This window comes from Pinus tabuliformis, chromosome 1_2 (genome assembly GCF_031772625.1).
Source record: "Pinus tabuliformis cultivar Carrire ecotype Pingquan chromosome 1_2, CPIR1, whole genome shotgun sequence".
Classification (NCBI taxonomy): domain Eukaryota; kingdom Viridiplantae; phylum Streptophyta; class Pinopsida; order Pinales; family Pinaceae; genus Pinus; species Pinus tabuliformis.
In genome coordinates this window covers 795,550,953-795,573,377 of record NC_142298.1, presented here as the reverse complement: position 1 = coordinate 795,573,377, position 22,425 = coordinate 795,550,953, and positions in this window count along the sequence as shown.

Sequence of the window (22,425 nt, the reverse complement as noted above, 5' to 3'; positions counted from 1 at the left end):
ATGGAACACCATGACAAGGACACACCACATAGAATTTAATTTTCACACTCATGAATATTCATGATCTAGTGAGAAATAAGAATCCATTCATTGTCACAACTACCTTAGGACATATACGGTGAGTGGCCTCACAAGTTAACAAATATCCTTGAAGATGGTCATTAATACATAAATGGGGTACAAGGCACTCATCTCTAGTATGCTTTAGAGTTGACTACTCAGTGCTAATTTTAGTACAAGAAATCCAAGACTTAGTTTCACACAAAGGTGGAATTTCTCTAGATAACTAAGAGAATGTCCCTTGTCTTGAATGAATATTTTATTTTCCAACCTCCACCCCTACTAAATTGAAAATAAGAAATGTACAATGACATGCATACTCCCTTGGATGATCAATAGATTCTGTGACCTCCTTAATTGATGCATCAAAAGGCAACTTAATTTCAATGAAATTATATGAAATGGGCCAATTGACAGTGTGTAGGAAAAGTATCCTAATCATATTCCAAAATGAAATGGAATTTTTTAGTAGAAAATAGTAGATGCATATAAGATTGTTGGATAGGAAATATCTTCCAAATCAAGCAACATTTGGGTCCCATTAGACTCTCCTCCCATAGGACTTGGCACCACTAGTGATAAAAGAGTTTAGGAGATCCAAGGGACCCACTAGTGACAAAAGAGATCATGGAGATAGAAACCACATTTTTATAAGGTTTTGGTAGGGAAAGGGTAAGCATACTCATTAATGAGAAATATTTAAACATACTCGTGCTAGCATTCTCATAAGAAATCTTGGAATTGCCAACAAATGGCACATTAGTGTTAGCATTGACTCTTATATCAGGTGTGAAATATGCAATTTGGTCAATATTCACTTTTTCCCCTTGTGAGGAAAGAAAACAAATCTAAAAATTGACAAGATGACAATTTTCATTTTGTAGAACCAACTACACCCAAATAAAATATTATACTTGGAAGGGGCATGCACCACTTCGAATTCTGCCAAAACAACCTTACCACCTAACTATACAACCACTGTAGTAAGGATTCCATGAGACCTAAATGCATTCCCATTAAATTACTTAACCATGATGTTATATGGGATGATCTCTGAAGAGTCAATAACCTTCCATCATTTCCAACATGTCATGGGACATTATGCAAATAGAGGTATTTCATCAATTTTGGTTTAGAATATATCATTTCCACGTGTACTCTTGAATTTGAAATACAATGTCATGGATGATCTGAAATCAAGTTTTTCCCATGTCAAATATACTTGCATTTGAATTTGAGGGGTCCAATACAACTCTAGTTGATAATAATGATTTTCCCTATAATAGGCAACTTTGAAGTACGTCAAGAGAAGGCATGGCACAAGTTGCTTGAGCCAGATCTTCCACAACATTATAATTATGGGAAACCTATGCCTTGGGATTATGATTTGATTGTTGAAGGATATCCTTGTGCGGGCGAAGCACTATATCAAGTGAAGGCTTCTCTATTTGGATAGGGGCATCATGTTTGGTGGAGGAAATTGTATCCTTATTTGAAGGATCACTCTTATGATTCTCATAATCGCAAGCTTGTATTTACAAGAGCATTTTTTTGTTACACATATAAACATTAGCACTTGAGGATGTGACCCCTTGTCGAGGGTGACTTTATTTCCCCCCTTGTGGAGTAATAAGATTTGAGGAAACCATTTATTGTAGCTATGAAGTAGCAAGAATTGTTAAAATATCAAGGTGCTGGGAGGGTTTTTGCTAGGAAAAGTAATATTGAATCTTATCCATCCATAGGCACTAATGAGTGAGATGATCTTCCCCACAAATATTGCAAGGGAATTTTGTCTTATTTTTTCTTTTGTGCCTCATCTAGCTTTATCATTTTCACCTTGCAAAGTTCCTTTCTCATTAGAAGTGTTTTTATTTTTATTCTTCTTCTTTCCTCCAAGTTTCCATGGATCCTTCTATTGTACCAACTTCATTGAATTCACCTTCGACATATGAGAGGAAATCATAGTCATTCTAGTGGTGGGCACAACAATTGGTGGGTTTGATGTATGGTCAATTGGCCCAACTGTGCAACTAATTGGCCCATGAAATCATTGGTAATGGAAATGACCATGCCATTGGCATGTGTATTGTTACTAAGAATTTCTTCTCTATGTGCAAGGTTGAGCCACAACATAGCTGTGAAAATAAAGTCAAATCCAGAGCAAAGAAATCAAGAAAACCAAATGAGATATTGTCTAAGGGTTGGTGAACATACTTAGAGAAGTGATGGTTGACATAGATTCCTTTGATTGATCTCTATATTTCAATCACCACCTTCAAATATGCATACGCACAACCAATAAAAGCTGTATAATATTGTATCTAAAGAAAATGAGAATGCATAAAGTGAAATAAACCATCAATTCAATGAACAACCATATACTAGATTATATAAACATTGAATTGGAGAAATGAAATATGGGTTTCTTATTATAAGATAAATGATAGTATAAATTATATAATACATTTGAAACTTGTTACATGCATCACATGGAACCCTCCTTTAGGTCTCTTCACCTTGGAGAATTAAGGGTATCTTCTACTAGTCTTTTAATTCTAGGATTAATGAGAGGATAAGGACTCATCTCAAGGTCAATCAAAAGATCAATAAACAAGGGTTTCTTAGGTAAGGGAGAGCTTAAAAGCATAGGGAATCTAGACTAGGATCAAGATACTTTTTCCAATGTGAGGTTTCATGATAAAGACATGGAGGTATTCCTCCTTCACCTTTGGAATGAATTTATACTCCCAATAAGTGCTTAAGGTTTGGAATTAATAGAATGTGATTGAGTGATTAAGTGAATGCAATGTATTATTTAAGCTATGGTTTTCATGATTTCGCAAATACATACATGCTACACTAACCCATGCTCTAAGTTTGTTGAATCAAGGGAATAATCCTACTCCAACGTGACATGGGAAAAAAAGAGGACTGTGTCCATTAATCCACTTCCAAAGGCTACCAAGCTTTCAAGGCACCACATACAACATGATATTTTTGGATTTCTAACTCAAGAGAGGAAATATAGAAAGGAATTTTATCCCTAGGACATAGGAACCTAATTATAAGTATCTTGAAGAGAGCATTTCAGTCAAGTAGTGATTGAAGGATTGGTTAATGTAGCCTCTTAGTACAAGTAGGAGCTAGGGAATAACCTTAGAAAGTTAGTAATTTTTCTTAAACATTTCAAATTCTTAGATAATTCAAATTCATTGGATATTTTTGGTTGTCATTAAGCTAGTATGCTAATGAAGAATTTTCATTTTTAGATTTGTTGTTAGTAGTAGTTTTTAAGGTTCCATGTAGAAACCTTGAGTAGTGCCCAATCAATGCTAAACAAGGGGTTCTTCTTTCATTTACTCCACTTTGAGCATTACCTTGTTCAATTTGTTCATATTGTATGATGTGGATGATTTATTCATTTCTTATGGCAACATTTCATTTCCTCTAACAATATATCTTCATTTCATTTCCTTTATTTTCAAACTTGTTTAGCTCATTTCACTTACATCATATGTTGCACATTAATCTCTACATTTCCTCTAGCAATATTCCATCTCCTATAGCAATACCCTATTTCATGTAGTAGACGTTTCTAGCACATTATTTTAAGTAGTTTTATAATATTTTGTCATCACCAAAGGAGCTATGTTAACCATGGATTGCTTCATCCTTATAGTAGGATATTTTGGAAGTGCCTAGTTTGTTTTTCCATTCTTTATTTTAGTGTTTGCAATATAAAAATGTACTATATTATTTACTTTTTTTACATTAGAATGACTTAGATAAATGCAAATTTAGCTTTCAAGGATTTTACATTTTTTCTTTGGATCAACAACCTAAATCAATTCACTTGAGCTTGTAATCTTGCAAATGGAGTTTTGCAGTTTTGCAACCTAGTTTTCATTGTTGTTAGGATAAGCAGGATTGGTCATTGGGTTACATGATCCTTCTAATTCTATTTTGCAACCATATTTTCAATAATTTGCAACTTTATTTTTAGTAGTATTGAATTGTTTACTAGTTCTTTTCAGCTACCAAAATAACTTTCACAATCCTAGAACGAACATATTTCCCCTTTTTAAATAGATGAATGTATGAATTTTTCATATAAAGTGCACAATACCTTTCAATTTTGTACAAACCATGTGTTGAAATTTAAAGTTGTAAGTTGAGGAGTGCAAAAATTTTGTCACTATTCTTTGGCCCATAAATTACCCTTAGTGCATGTCACCGTGAATCATTCAACTAGAAGGGCTTTACCAAAAACTCCACATCAAATTAGAAAAAATAATAAATAAAAAATTAATAGACATAAAGGTAGTACATGTGCCATTAGAATACAACATCCTACTTGTACATAATATATGTATGCTATAAAGTTGTTAACTCCTCATTTTTTCATGCAATGATATTCCCTTAAAATGGAAATGTCATCACCATAAACCAAATCATGCATTACGAACCTTAACCAATGTTTAACTTAGACACTATCCTCTCCCTCATTGGGGTAATCCATGAAACCCTCTCATACATTGATATTGACCCAATAATATTCAAATATTATGCTTTACTCGTGACATACAATAATGAACCACCTTATATTCTACCAGTAGTCTCAACCAAGCTATGCATAGTTATGTCATTAGAGGTAATACCATTTATCTATATATATATATATATATATATATATATATATATATATATATCTCCATGAAACCCTCTCATACATTGATATTGACCCAATAATATTCAAATATTATGCTTTACTTATGACATATAATAATGAACCACCTTATATTCCACCAGTAGTCTCAACCAAGTTATGCATAGCTATGTCATTAGAGACAATACCATATATATATATATATATATATATAATTATAACAAGATACACATCCTAATGAAAGGATATGTCTCTACTAAAGGACATCACTCTTAATGAAATGTTACTCCCACTTAGGTATACATACAGGGCTCTCATTATAATATGATCATATATATCTATAAATATATATCTATATATATATATATATATATATATATATATATATATATATATATATATAGATAGATAGATAGATAGATAGATAGATACAAATAATTATAATATGATCATATCATTTTCTCATACATTTTATTCAATATATATTATTTTACCCTAAATAGATTTCTTTATTTCGAAGTATTTTGGAAATTTAATTAGTGAGTCATATTGTCTGTACCATTTGGTATCAGAGCTTCATTTTATGATCTCAAACATTAGACACAATTCGTTCACATTGTCTAATCAAGCCCTTATCCAACCCCCATTTGATCATAATTTACCTAATCTTGGACTTTTCCTACCCTATGGTTTTTTCTCATATAATGTGAAAGTCCAGTTGAAGAAAATTACCATTTTGGTTCAAATTCATAAAGGAAAAAAATCACTCTAAATATTTCTTGAGAAAAAATGTGCAATCCAACTATCATATTGCTAGTCGCCATTTAGAAACTGCATTCTACCCAATCTATGTATTTGTGTTGACGGTGATAGATTTCGGCAATATTAGGGGGTCTTCCCAATGTGAAGTCCCATTTAGACCTCAAACAATTTGGGGTAGTAGGATCCCCATCCAGAGTATCAACCCAGCCACCATAAATCTAAGGTTTGCCTTGGCTACAATGGATAACATAAGAGAGTATGCACATAACCTTTAAAATCAAGAAGTAAGTTGACACTATGAAACACCAATGGAAATGTGTAAAAGGAGGCTTTCAAGTGAGGGGAGACAAAAGTGTCTCTAGAAGGAAAGTAACAATACTATCCTAAGAGAGGCACACAAGAGTAAGGAAAGATTCGTTAGTTATCTAGTGAAATAGTTCACATAGACACAACGATCATTAAAGCAAATACAACACAGATTCAACTTGATAAGCACCAAAGCCAATCAAGTAGTTTAATTTCTTTAGTGCATAGGAACATAAAATATATCTCAAACATCTAAAGAATAGTCTCACAATATTCACTATACATTCATGAAAATGTGTTGGCTCATAGAGCTTCTGGTGATTAAGTGAAACATCCAAATACACAATTACAATTATGAGAAAATAGCTCCAATAGTGGAACATTAAGTCACTTCTTTCTTCTCCAAAGAATGATATTCTCTCTTATGCCAAGCTAGAGAAGCCAAAGCTAATCCATTTGCTTGAATTATGAGGTTTCTTTTATAACAAGAGGAGTGACCATTCATCTCCCCTTATAACTCCTGAACTACCTCGTGACTCTTGGACTCCTAAGTGACCTTTGAACTTATATTCACTCTTTGGTCCACATGTGACTTTTTGTCATTTTCTTGAAAATATATAATTATATTCCACATCATATGGAAAAGTACATGGACACCATATAACGATGACACTTTGAGAAGCCATGAGTGGGCCACTATGACATATGACTTCATTGTGATGCATCCATGCCAAGTGCCTCTCCTCGATGCTATGTCTTGCATGATATATCTAATATGTACTTCATCTTCACAGTTCAAAGGATCTTGGATGACTGGTGGGACCTTCTGAGTCATCATTCTATCATGTTTCAGGATCTCTCTATGCCTTCATGATCGTTATTCTTTGTGCTTCTCCTCTGCAAGTGCTTCTCTATTTCTTATCCTTGAAATCATCCTTGAGAATCTCCTTTTCTTGTTGAAGTGGTACACCTTCCAATGAAGTTCACTCATGACAAGGTAATATCATTTCAAAAATCATATATTCTACCCCTACTTTTCTCATGGAAGAGGTTGATTGTGATGGGCTTGTGTGAGGATTTATAGGGGAAGGCTTCACAGGAATTGCATAAATGAGCTAGCAATGGTTGAAGGAAGGCACCACTACTCACTGGAAATGCACAATGTGCTATAAGGAGGATCTCTTCAGGGTTCAACGCAGTGGGTAAGTGCAAGAGAAGGTTGATGAACCTGTTGACTGAAACTACGTAGTGGTAGTGCTCAAGGGAGAGGGAGGCAATGATTACACATTTGAGCTTCATAGTGACTAAGGGAAGGCATCACTTTATATTATAACTGCATAATGAGTAGAGGAGACCAAGCAGGACAAGTTGATTGTGTTATGAAACCAGCTCACAAAAAGATAGAAAATATAGATCAATGCCTTAGAAATAAGCCTCTTCGAGGGGGAAACCTCCTTTACATTACATAAATGAACAATTCTTAGATGATATAAATGACAAGACCTACTTTATATATATAGGAGTCTAAGGGGTCATAATATAATTAGAGCCGACATAACAATAATAATGTAAGGGCACAATGCCCATGGGGATTTGGATTGATGGTGAATGGGTGCGCTGTTAAGGCACTCCTTGCGATAGGTCACCGGTTCAAATCCCCCATGGGTACTTAGGTTAGTCTTAACTAGAAAAAAAAAATAATGTAAGGGCACAATAATAACAATAGTGGTCTTCTATGGGGCATAATAACAACAATATGGGGTTACACTGGTAGTATAGGGGCCTAACATGCCCCTCTCCTTCAAAAAGTGTTGTCCTCAACGCTTGAGTAGTTCTGTATGATTCTGTATAAAATTATCATCTTTCCATGTGGAATCTTCAGCGGGTAAGTTCTTCCACTTGATGAGATACTCTAAAATTGATCGATTTCGTAGTTGTCGACTTCTGGGTTCTAGGACTGCTTTAGGTTCCAATATGATTTTTCCTTCCTTGTCAAGTTTTGGAAATATTGTTTGAACTGGGATCTTCTGCAACTTTTGAATGAGTTTCCACACTTCTTCGTCATTCTTCAATTCATCCCTTCCTTCGTTTATCCAATCTGGTTGGATAATAGAAATAGCACAAAATAATGCTTCCACATTGATCTAGGTGGATATTGGTGGCCACCTGCCAAGTCTACCTGGACCCCCACCATTGTTCTTCTCAGCATTTTCAGTTTCCTTAATTGTAGCACAACTTACTATTTTTAGCAGTTTTTCGGTTCCTGAACTTCCGGAGCCGTTTTGAGGCCCTAAACGACGTTTTTTGGGGAATCCGGGGGCAACATGGGTCCATGGAATGGATGAATGTTGCCCATTCCAACAATGATAGTTCTCGGATAGATCTTTCTAACGAGCTATTGTATGCGTCAAACGGAGATCGTATGCCAAAGTTACGACCCCGGGAAGTTGATGTACCAACTTACCCCAAACGGGGCCCCATAGTTTGGCGTTTCATCTTCTAGGGTTAGGTTTTGGAATGTTAAGGGTTTTTCCACTGTTTCTCAACAATAAATAGGCCTTCGAGCCTCATTGTAAGACAGTTCCAAGGCATGTAGCCATCACATCTCTTCTCAGAGATAAGTTACCATCGCCCTAGCTGGTTTATTTCCATTTTTGGTTGTAAGCATATTTCAGTATTTTCCATTAATGAAATGAAGTATTATTTCCGCTGCATCTTTGTGTATATGGTTATCTCTGTAATTTGTTGCGTTCCTGTTTAAATCCAGATCAGTGGTATCAGAGCGGTCTGCTTTTTCTCTGTTTTTCTTTGCATGTCCCCAACAAGGTCGGGATATAAGGAGTTAGGGCTTGAACTGGTTGAACCTTTGCAAGACCAGCCTCGCAAATCCCGACGGCCTCCCATGGCGGATGAGAAGAAAGACGAGGGGGTAGGAGATCCCATCAAAATCTTGCTCGAAGAAGCCCTCGAGCGACAACGGAATGCGATGATGGACATCTTTGCCCAGATCCTTCAGCGGCTACCCAGAAGCAACGCATCGGCTTCAAGCAACTACTCTGGAAACGCCACACCCTTTAAGGTACAAGTTAATTTTGAAATCCCCATATTCGAGGGTCAGATAGACGCAGATGCCGTAGATAAATGGTTAAATCTGCTAGAGGGTTATTTTTCTGTTCATGAATTTTCGAGTCGGGAAAAGATTGTTTTTGCTCTTCTCAAAGCAGCCCCCCACGTCAAGGACTGGTGGGAAACCTAATGCGAGCAGAAGGATGAAAGTACTGGCTCACTATTTTCAGCCGCACCCACCTGGGATTCGTTCCGGGATGCCATCAAGGAGCAGTACTACCCTGTTGGAAGCTATGAGGATGAATACATAAAGTGGACCACGCTGCGGCAGGGAAGGGACCAAGACGTGCCGGAGTTCACCAATATTTTCCATACCCTTCGCACAAAGTTGGGTATCAAGGATTCGGAGCAACATTTGATACTCAAATACCATGGCTGCCTGCACAAGTACATCCAGGAAGAAATACAATTCCTAAACATCTCCTCGCTCGGTGCAGCATACCGATATGCCGTCAAGGTCGAGCAGAAGTTTAAACAAAAGAAGCAAGACTTTGGATCTGCGAATCCAAAGCAGGGGAAAGGTGCCCCTAAACCACATAACAAAGGACAAAGCCAAGGTGGGACAGCCTAAGACAACCAGCCAAAGTTGCAAGCAAAGAACAACGCCGCGAAGCTGAGAAAGGACACTGGAAAATGGTGCGAGTTCCATAAGAGCTCCACTCACAACACAAGTGAGTGTCGGGCCAAGCAGTCACTGATGGCTGAGCTAAAGGTTTTAGAATCAGATGCATGTTCCGACTCTGAGTCAGAACCCGATAAGGGGAATGAAAAAGGGAAGCAGATCATTGATGCAGATCCCAGCGCCATTGTTGCTACCGCAAAGATCCAGAAAAATGAACCCGAAGATCCAGAGGAGGAGGAGCGTCTCTTCCACTCCCAGATGTGGGTAAAGGGCTCCCCGATACAGTTCATTGTTGATAGCGGGAGTCAAAAGAACCTCATTTCGGCAGAGGTCGTGAAGCGGTTGGACTTACCGACCACAGCACATCCACAACCATACACCATTGGGTGGCTTCACCAAGGACGAGATCTTCACGTGAGCCAACCGTGTCGCCTTCCATACAACATCAAGCCCTTCACGGATGAGGTATTGTGTGACATTGCTCCCCTTGAAGTTTGTGATGTATTACTAGGACAACCATACTTGTGGAAGCGACATGCTGTGTATGAATCAAGGCCCCGTGCTGTTATTATTACATTGGGAAATAAGTTGTATAGGATACCAGAGGTAGCACCACCTACCGCCATCTCTTTGATTACTGCAAAACAATGCAGTAAGATCATTTCCAAAACCAGGAAATTTGTTTTCCTGATGATACGCCCTCAAGGAAAGAAGAAGACAGTGGCAGCGGCCTCCAGACGGGGTCCCTCTGCACGACAACTACAGATGGACAAGGTTGTGGAGGAGTACGAGGACATCTTCACCTCTTCGGCAGGGGTTCCTCTGCACTGTCAAGTCAAGCACTCCATCGATCTGACTCCAGGTGCGCCGCTACCCAATGGACCAATTTATCGGCGCTCCGTTCTGGAGAACGATGAAATCAAGAGGCAGATTCAGGAGCTCCTACAGAAAGGTCACATCTGTCTGAGTTCATCGCCCTGTGGGAGCCCAATCGTGTTGGTACAGAAGAAGGATGGGACGTGGAGACTCTGTATTGACTATCGGGCGCTGAACAAGATCACTGTCCGTAATAGGTACCCGATCCCGCGGATTGATGACCTCCTAGACCAACTAAAGGGGGCGAAATATTTCAGCAAGATCGATCTGAAGTCAGGATATCACCAGGTACCAATCGAACCCTCTGATGTGTGGAAGACTGCCTTCAAATCCAAGGAGGGCCTCTTCGAATGGTTGGTTATGCCTTTCGGATTGACGAATGCTCCTGCAACCTTCATGAGGCTAATGGATGACATCTTGTAGCCATTCACCAACTCCTTTGTAGTAGTATACTTGGATGACATTCTGATCTTTAGCCAGAGTTGGGAAGAGCACCTCCACCACATCCGACAGGTTCTCAAAACACTGCGGCAACACAAGCTATGTGCCAATTTGGAGAAATGCACTTTTGGCATGACCCAGGTTCAGTATCTGGGATACATCATTGATGAACAGGGGGTGCATGTCGATCCAGCCAAGATCCAAGTCATTCGGGATTGGCCCTCTCCAACCACTCTAACAGAGCTCCGCAGCTTTCTAGGTCTTGCCAACTTCTACCGCAGGTTTGTGTTGGGGTTTTCTCATATTTCTTGGCCCTTGAGTCGAGTCACCAAGGGAGGGGCGAAAGCAAAATTCTTTTGGTCTGAATCTCAACAGAAGGCATTCATGGAGTTGAAGGATCGCCTCTGCACGACACCAGTGCTCGCGTTACTAGATTTATAACAACCATTTGAGGTCGAGACAGATGCCTCTGACTATGCTATTGGGGCAGTCCTTACTCAACATGGACATCCAGTGGCATATCACAGTGAAACACTTTCAGACACAGTCCGGAAGTACCCCACTTATGATAAAGAGATGTATTCCATTGTACAGGCCTGCCGACAATGGAAGCATTACATTTTGGGGAAGGAAACGGTCATCCACACAGACCACCGACCCCTGCAGTTCATACAGACCCAAGGGAAATTGTAGAATGATCGCCATCAGAAGTGGTCTACATACCTGCAACAGTTCCACTTGAATATCAAGTATAAGAAGGGCAGCACCAATAATGTTGCAGATTGCCTCAGTCGACCACCGATCATGGCGTTAACCACCGTGCTCAACTCTTGTGGGCACGAGACTTCTGATTGGCCACTTCTCTACAAAAGCGACCCAGAATTCGGCCAAACATACCAGACACTCTTGGAGGGTCGGTGTGTTCCAGATTTTCACCTTCAGGATGCCCTATTATGCCACCTCGGTCACCTTTGTGTTCCTTCAAGCGAGCGTGCCAAGATGATTTGGGAAGCCCACTACAGTCGGGCTGCTGGGCATTTCGGGGTCGAGAAAACAGTGGCAGTTCTGCAAAATTATTTCTATTGGCTGAATCTTTGACAGGATGTTGGAAAGTACATCAGATCATGTACTGCTTGTGCCATTGCCAAACCGACCATTAAGAAGCACGACCTCTATACCCCGTTGCCTACCCCAAGTCGACCTTGGGAATCCATCTCCATGGATTACATGTCAGGCCTTCCTTCCACCAAGCATGGAAATGACTGTGTTTTTGTGGTCGTCGACAGGTTCTCGAAGATGACCATTATGGTGGCCTGCAAGAAGAATATCACAGCAGAAGCCACTGCTAAACTCTTCTTTGAACGAGTGTGGGTGCACTTTGGGATCCCACAGCCTATCATCTCAGATCGGGACAGTCGGTTTCTCAGCACATTTTGGTCCAGTCTCTGGTCAATGCTGGACACCAAACTCACGAAGTCCACAGCCTTCCATCCTCAAATTGATGGCCAGACAGAGGTTGTCAATAGGATGATTGTGCACATTCTGCGCATGTATAACTCAAAGCATCCACGCACATGGGACGAGAGCCTCCCTTATGTTCAGCACAGCTACAACCGAGCTCTTCACAGCTCCACTGGCCATAGCCCTTTTCAGGTGGGTTTGGGATTCTAGCCACTATGCCCCATTGATGTGGCCATGCCACTTGCAGCTACTCACATAAATTCAGCTCATGTCCAGTCCGAAACAGATAAGGCCACCAGCTTCATTGAGCGCATCCAACACATTCACCAGCAGGTCCATGACATTCTTGAGAAATCAAATGCCAAGTACAAGCAGCGACATGATCAACATCGGGTGCCACACAAGTTTCAGGTGGGCGACAAAGTCTGGTTGCATTCGCAAAAGGAACGCCTTACTGGAGCCTATCGGAAATTGAGACCACTCCGATATGGTCCTTACACCATTGCTAAGGCTATGGGAGACAATGCATTTGAGCTCAGCATTCCCCCATTCCTTGGCCTGCACCCAGTGTTCAATGTGGACCGCCTTCGGCCATACTTTCCACCATTGCTAGACACATCCGACATTGCAGAACAGCTCAAACCCACAGAATTAAATCCAGATTGCATGGAACAAGCTACAACTGATCGGATCATGGACACACAGATCAAGAACACTCACCAACAGAATATCCAACTGTATCGAGTTGTCAAAGCAGGCCAACTCCTTCAGCAGGGCAAGTGGCTCACCAGGGAACAAGTTCAGCAAAAGTTTCCTCATCTCATGGAGGAGCTCAACGCAATGGGGACCATTGCTTCCTAAGGGGGGAGGAATGATCCAGGTGGATATTGGTGGCCACCTGCCAAGTCCACCTGGACCCCCACCATTGTTCTTCTCAGCATTTTCGGTTTCCTTAATTGTAGCACAACTTACTATTTTTAGCAGTTTTTTTGGGTCCTGAACTTCCGAAGCCGTTTTGAAGCCCTAAACAACGTTTTTTGGGGAATCCGGGGGCAACATCAGTCCATTCCACCAACAATGATAGTGCTCGGATAAATCTTTCTAACGAGCTATTGTATGCGTCAAACGGAGATCGTATGCCAAAGTTACGACCCCGGGAAGTTGATGTACCAACTTACCCCAAACAGGGCCCCATAGTTTGGCGTTTCATCTTCTAGGGTTAGGTTTTGGAATGTTAAGGGTTTTTCCACTGTTTCTCAACAATAAATAGGCCTTCGAGCCTCATTGTAAGACAGTTCAGAGGCATGTAGCCATCACATCTCTTCTCAGAGATAAGCTACCATCGCCCTAGTTGGTTTATTTCCATTTCTGGTTGTAAGCATATTTCAGTATTTTCCATTAATGAAATGAAGTATTATTTCCACTGCATCTTTGTGTATATGGTTATCTCTGTAATTTGTTGCGTTCCTGTTTAAATCCGGATCACACATCCTCATCCTTTCTTGAGAGTGAATTTGCAACAACATTTTGCTTCCCTTTTTTGTAGATGATTTCAGAGTCATGACCCAACATATTTGTGACCCATTTTTTCTGTTCTTCCGAAGATAATCTTTGTTCTAAAAATTATTGAAGACTATCATGATCCGTTTTTACCTTGAAGTGTCTTCCCATTAGGTAAGGTCACCATTTCTTAAGTGCATGTCATATTTCCAACATTTCCTTCTCATAAATAGCTTGCTTGATATGTAGCCGTAAAAATACCCAATCGCCTACATCAAAACTTCTTTCACTACGATGTTGATCTGCTTGTTGTTTCATTCGATTCTGCACCAAAGTGACATTATCCTTTAAAAGTTGGAGAACTTGTTGTTCATGCTCGATGTGATCTTTCACTGCCTGAATATTTTTATTCTTGATATGTCCTTGTATCTTGAGAGTTTGATGAGTGGTAATTTCTTCCAATTCATTACAAGATATGGTCGAATTCATTTCTTGATGCTCGATGTGATCTTTCACTTCTTGAAAAATTTTCTTATGATATGTCCTTCTATCTTGATAGTTTGAGGAGTGGTAATTTCGGCCAATGCATTACAAGATATGGTCAAATTCATTTCTTCTTTCTCGATGTGATATTTCATTTCTTGAACCATTTTCTTCTTGATATGTCCTTCTATATTAAGAGTTTGAGGAGTGGTAATTCTTTCCGATCCTTTACAAGATATGGTCGGATTCATTTCTTCTTTCTCTGGGGTTGATTCTTGGTGTAAATCCTCTTCTTTTGATGTTTCTTGATCCTTTTCTTCCACCTCTTCATAATCTATGTAAAATAATTTCTTCTCAGCACAATTATGACCTTTAATGTATTTGTTATCACAATTGTAACAAAGCCATTTTTCGTCCAATTGTTGGGGTGTCAACCTTGTAGGTTGTGGAAGGCTAGGAGAAAAAACACTTCCATATTTATAGTTGTGAGGGGTAAACTTCCTTGTTGCCATAATTTTGCTTTCCACTTTTATTTCCAGCCTGAATTCCTTCTCCAATGAATGAGGTTCCCAAAGATGAACCTCATGTTGAATGTTATCCTTTAAAGTCCCTATGGAGACATCAATCCTCTACTTCTCTGGAATATCATTTTCCCTTATATTCAAGTTTTGAAATTCCTCAATGTGCTCTGCGATTGAACACTTTTGTTTGAGATCTATCAATTGGATAAAGAAGGTGTTTCTCTTTGTCCTCATAATCTGCTATCATTTCCTCCGTGAAAATTGACCATGTAACAAGTGGTTTACGAGAACAAAGCCATTTATACCATAAAAAATGATCTTGTTCTAAATATGAAGATGCAATATGTACCTTTTGTAACAATTTCACCTCACATATATCAAAATATCACTCCATCTGTAGTATCCAATTTACCAGATCCTTGCCATTAAACTTCCTCATATCGATCTTTTCTTGATTTTAGTAGCTCAATCTTGAAACAACTATAACTCTGTAATTTCAGATCTCCAAGTTCTAAAATTGCACCCTGTAGTAGCCCTCTGAGTTCTCTTTCTAACCCCATAAGTTTGATCAAGATTGGATTCTGCAAGGAAGAGTTATGTCAAATCTCCCACGGTGACCTAATTATAGACTAGTTCAATAGAGCAAACTTGTACAAAGTTCCACGTGTCACTGTTTCAACCTTAGCTTCTAAAACTGATACCCAACAAACAATAGTCTGTCTTTTTTCTGTCACTTCTTACGAAATTTGAATTAGATGCTCCGAGAGAGAGTTATGACTATTTTACAAAAGTCACCTATTTGGGATGTAATTCAGGAGCTTGCAAAAACCCTATATGTCTTGGATTGTATCTCCGAAAATATAGAAAAAAAGCTCTAAAATTTGGGCCTGAGCTTCACCAAGTTTTTGGCTCAAATGGGTTTTGTTTTTAACTTCTGAAACGGCACAGAAAAACAGTTATAGTGAAAATTCCATGATGACATGTTTGAGATGAAATTCTGGAGCTTGGAAAAATCCTAACTTCCTCAGATCATATCTCCGAAAATATAGCAAGACAAGATCTGAAATTCGGACCCAAGGTTCAGATCAATTTCTTCTCAAATAGGTTTTTGTTTTAGCTTCTGAAACTTCGTAGCAGAAATTCCACGATGACCTATTTGGAGTAGCGAAACCCTAGAATCCAAAGCTCTGATACTAAATGTTTTGAAACGAGCTCACAAAAAGATAGAAAAGATAGATCAACACCTTAGAAATAAGCCTCTTAGAGGGGGAAACCTCCTTTACATTACAAAAATGAACAATTCTTGGATGATATAAATGACAAGACTTACTTTCTATATATAGGAGTCTAAGGGGTCATAATATAATCATAGCCAACATAACAATAATAATGTAAGGGCACAATAATAACAATAGTGGGCTTCTATGGGGCACAATAACAACAATCTGGGGTTACACTAGTAGTATAGGGGCCTAACAGACTGTGGAGTGGGGGATTCTAGTCAGAAAATGATAAAGGCTAGGAACTTGAACTACGAAATGCACAGTGATTGAGGGGAAGACACCTATGCTTACATAGTTAAGGGATAAAATGGCTTATACATGGAATAATTTTCCACTATAAATGTGAAATGTTTTAATGGAGTCTCATTGGAAAGGAAGATTTCGTAGTTGATTGAAGGAAGTAGTAGAATATCAATTCACTTTTCCAAGAAGGTGATCACTTCACTGTGAAGGGAGGAGGAACTTTTCATTTGGTAGTTTTCTTTTGCAAGAGTATGAAATAGGTCCTTGCTATGAAATAGAAGTGTTGCATGTGATATGCAAGGAAGAACTAATCAAAGGTCAGAGAAGTGATCTAGTACAAGCAACACGGGTTAGGTGACCATGCTTTGAAGGTTCTCAATGTGAAATCATAGTAGATGACCTTAAGAAAGACTCAATGCATAAGTACAATAGGTAAATTTTTGATCAAAAGGCTCATGAATTTGATAGTTCTCATCACTTGGGGGTGGGTTGATTCCTTCATAACTTTCACTACACAAGAGGACCAAGAAGAGCTCTAGAATGGCTAAATGTGGGACCAATGGAGTAAGAGAATGAAAAGCATCCGAATGAGACTCAACATATATCATAAACATGAATTCCATAAATAAAAACTAGGGGAATTCACATGACTCATGATCAACAATCACACCTTGAAACAACAATAAAGCGACACTTATTTCTATGTGCGACATTTGAAACGCAGCATTGCGACACCTATAACACTAGTTGTGACAGAAGTGTCGATCATGACTAGAAAGTGAAATAAACTATGGGAATGTGTCTAGTGCTATTCTGATGATGCGCAACGGTGCAACACATACAAGAGTGAACATAGTTAAAAGAGACACTTGCGACAGTAAGAAAAAATGAAAACGACACTTGAAAAAGATAAAGAAAGTGAAAGTCACATATGTCATATTGAAGATAAAGTTAAAATGAAACTTGTTAAAGTGAAATCATGCAAAAATGACAACTACGAAAGTACAACGACACTTGTGAAAGAAAAGGTGCGCAAAAAGGACAACTGAGAAAACTCATTAGAATAGTAGTACAATTGCAACTAAAGTGATAGTTACTGTCAATAGAAAGTGTGCATTGACAACCAATGTAGGTTGCATAGTGCATTGTGCTTGTGTATAGCATATTCATTGTTAATAGTGATTGCACAAGCCTTTCTTTCAAGAGTTGTGCAATACCCATCTAAGCTTGTATAGGAAAAGTGTGTGCATGAGTTCATCAATGATTGAGCATGTGCGAGCAAGTGAATTTGAAATTTAGAACCTCATAAGAAGAATACTTTAACACTTTGCAAAACATCAACCGACCAAGAAGTGTCCATGGAACGATAAATCACAAGATCCTTAGTAGGATCCAAAATTCAAGTGCAAGAAAAACTTTGGAGGGTATTTAACACAATGTTAATAAGCCATACATTTATTTTATCCAGACAAGGCTTGATTTGTTGCTTATGTACACTGCTTAATTGGTGAAACCACACTTTTGTAATATGTTGTTGTACCACTTGTGTCTATACATCAATTTATTGAAAATTCAATATAATTTTAATTAATCATTGTAACACAAAATTGTGACTGTCCACATTACAACCATTATATTGCTACTATACAAGTCAAATTGTCATACCAATCAATTAGTTAGTGTTATGAATTGTTCGTACAATGACGACCCCATATTTTTTCAAGTTGAAACCTTTTATATGTTAAGGGTTTGACTATATTAATTAAAGGTTTATGAATCAAAGTTAAAGGGTTATATATGTATGTGAGTATATAACAGGTTACAAAGATATTTAATGAGTTGAATCAAAAAAGAAGAAGTGATATTATAAAAGGGATATGTGTGTGTGTGTGTGTGTGGTAACTAAGTATATATAAAGGTACTTTTTAAAATAAACATAAAACATATATTCCTTGGTGCTTAAGAAAATGTTATGAAAAAAGTGATTTTAGAAAAAGGAAAAAATAATAAAATATTATGGTACTAAACAAACTAATAAAAAGAAGGGATAATTTGAAAATGAAGAAAGGAAGATTTTCCAATAAATATTGTGCAATTTTATGTTGCAGATTATTTAGATTAAAGGGAGGTGTTAAGGAAAAGAGATTAACATGATTATCAGTGTAAACCATACGAAAAATTAAATTAATATGAATTTGGAAAATAAATTATTAATTCTAGAGCTAAATATAATTGAAAAAGTACAGTTTTTTTACAAGAGATGATATGAGATTAAGGACATGCAAGAGACAATTGAAGATTATGAATATATATATCAATTCAATGTGACAACTATCTATAATGAAGAGATTAACATCATTCTTGGGTTACCCTGGTTTGGAAATATAAGTACATTAATCTTAAATGAAAAAAATGTTTTTGACATTTTCCCAAAAGAAGAAGAAGATGACATTTCAAGACATTATAATGAAATCGAATTCAACAATACCTTCATCAAAATACTTTAAAGATATATAAAAAATGATCTTTCAAGAAATTCAAAGGTTAGTATCAAAGATATAAAAAGAAATTGACCAAGTTATTGTAGATAACAATGAAGTAATCTCTCACCTTAAGAATGATAGTCAAAACTTGATCACACAGATAAGGAAGTTTAAGTAGGATAAGAAATCACTAGAAATAATTTAGAATCACTCATCCAGAAGGAAGCATCAAATTCCTCAGATAATAAAATCCAAGTTGAGGAGAAGGGGACCAATACAAATCAAGTTAAGTACAATTTGAGAAGATGCCAACTTAGTTGAAGTAAAGACATACTCAGATGTTGGAGTACAAGTAATGGAAGTTCCAAGTCTAGTTACTAATAGAAATTCAATGACAAAATAATACCAAAAGTAAACCAAGAAAATGCTACAAGCATGATAAGAGGAAGTCATATTACAAAGACACCTTGTCTACATCATATTAATATCAGTATGTATCTTAATTGGTTAGTGTATTAACATCATATAGGATGGAAACAATTAACTTAACACACAAATCACATAATAACATTTCATCCTGGAAATCCTTAAGTGCAACGTTTTGCAAAATATTAAACTAGGATGGGTAGACCCTTTTATGAACGATTCTCCTTAGCACTTAGAAGTTTGTACTCTATTGTATCATCAAATATGAAAGCTCCATGAGCAATGAATGATGTAAAGTATTACGAGCTAGGGAAAAATACATCAAGGCCATCCATAAATATGCCTTTTCTAAAAGGGAAGGGAATGTCATATATATATATATATATATATATATATATATATATATATATAGTAATTGGTGAAGAGACACATCGTAATGAAATAACATTTTTCTACTAAAGGAAATGAATCTTAAAGAAAGGGAAACTCGCTTAGTTATATATATAGGGCCCAAATTGTAATTCGATCATATCATTTTCTCATACATTTTAATCAATATTTATTATTTTATCTAAATGATTTCTTTATTTTCCAAGTATTGTGAATATTTAATTGGTTATCCATATTGGTTGTACCACTACCACCCACCCTATGCCAAGCTCACCATCCACATTTGACAACCTATATCCAACAAATGAGACAACCAACCAAATACCCAACCCCATCACCCACATCCCTTTTCTGTAAAGAGTCATTGTACATGTAGTGATGGCCACAATTAACCTCTTGAAGGATCACCTATGGAATATTTATGTGGTGTTTATTCTGTCCACACTCACACTAGTGCCAAAACCATCCTCTCATATAGTTCCTCAACTTGTAGCACCAATATTCATGCAAACAACATCAATAGTTGACAATCAAACTAGGGGAAAAGATAAGAAAGTAATGGAAAAAAACCCAAGCAACAATTTCGATCCGTTGCCATTTTCTCTTTGCCATCTCCATGGAAATGCCATAAACCTTTATCCCACATTATAATAAATAAGGAACTTTATTCACCCACCAGAAATGACACCATCACTATCACGATCTTAAACTGGGGGCACTCCCCTAGCTCCTTAAAAGGAACCTAAAAATATGTGCAATAATGCATTGTATACAAACCATTTGTGTGTCATACGTTTTATATATGGTCACTACACTCACCATTATTTAGAGCTACCCTAGATTTTTTGATCCATAAATTGTCATAGATATTCCACGAGATAGTTCACCACAACAAATCTAATAAAATTATAAATAAAAATTCGAAAATATACATTATTACACTTTTATATCTCTCTAGATTTATATATCTGTAGATTATTGTTAATAGTGTGTGCATGCAAATTAAAATTATGAAGAAAAGAGAGAATGACAAAAATAAAATATCACAAACACATTTGACACAATATATGACCCAGGAAACCCTCTTACGAGAAAAACCCAACTAGAAGGTGATGTCACTCCGCTTTCTTTCTCTGAATGGAAATATGGTGACCATTACATAGAAGTATGGCTCATGGCCCGTGGGCTACTACAATACACAAATCATCTCTGTGTCCTCTATCTCCTATCCCTCTAGACTAATTTTTCTCACCTATGGAACAAATGCACTCAAAATAATGGAACCCCTTTTCCTCCTAGTGGCTCAGTTATAACACAACCCGATAACAGACTAGTGGCTAGGTTTGACTACTTAAACACTTAACCAGAGTTACAATATAGACTCTTATAGAGTCTTCTTCATCATAATCATGGTGCTAGACCCCTTTTCATGAATAATAGGGGCTAATGTGGCATCCTCTTGAATTATGGTGGTGAAAATAGGAAGGTCAACTTCTGAGTGGCATAACTTTTGCATATAGACTCTAATTGATGCAATTACTTTGTTGTTGGAAATGTATCTATGTGTAGAATATGAAAAAAATATGTCACACTATAGCGAAAAAGTTTTACCCCTAAATAAATGTCATTTGATGCCTTAAAATTCTTTCTAAACTGGGTCTCGCACGTAACAAGGGTCCAATGAATTTATTCCTCCATTTTTTCCACTATGAAAACATTACGATGGATGACAAACAATATAATGATCCATTTCAAATCATTTTGACTACATTGACTAATGTTCATTAGATAGACATTTTGGCTCAACCAACAGAGGTACCTCAATAGCTATTATCGCTATGAGGAATAGATGAAATGAGTTCTCCCATCATCTTTTAGATATTGCATCGATAGGATCACGCAACAACCATCTTGCTGCTGCTTGCAGGAACTTTGACAACTTTCCTTAACACTTTTGTGCCTCCCTCCTTTGATCTTCCTATTCTAACTAGTTCATTTTTCTATTCTTGTATTATTATTATTATTTAATAATTATTCTCTCTCTCTCCCTTAATAGTTAGGGTTCCTACTTTAGTCTTTAATCTATTTTCATTTACAATTTTTAATACAACCTTGTTATACTATGTTATGTATTTTTTCTACTTGTTCATGTTAATTCTATTTCTATTCTCCTTTGTTCATTACCCAACCTAGATCCATCTTAACTTTGGATCTATTAAGCATATAGAGGGATAACATCTCTCAAGGTGCAAACCTCTTTTTTTAGTGAAAAAGTTGAGGAAAGGTTTTCATCTCGAAAGAATTGATCCCTCTCGACACTTGATAGATCCAGAGTTGGATCTAGGTTAGTTTAATTATTACTAATTAATAATCATATTTTTTTAATTTTATATTTTTTTAAGTAATTTTACCGAGTCAAAATGTTTAGATAACATAACATAACATAACATAATGAGACATTACAACTATTGATTTTTCAAGATTTTCTAGATTGATATTTACTTCCAATGGTTTCTTCATTAGTTTAACTTGTGTCACATTCATCATTAAGAAATTATAAATAGAAAATATTCAACAATAAAACAATAAATCCAATAGGATCATAAAGGGACAACCAAACAAGGGACACACAATTTATCCTGGAAAAACCCAACAACATTTTCTTAGAGAATTTGTCCAATTCAATAAGAGATAAAATTTGATTTCCTAGTAAAAATAAAATTTCAAACTGACCAGTAACCAAACCTAGGTCAAAATTGGTTAAATAGAGACA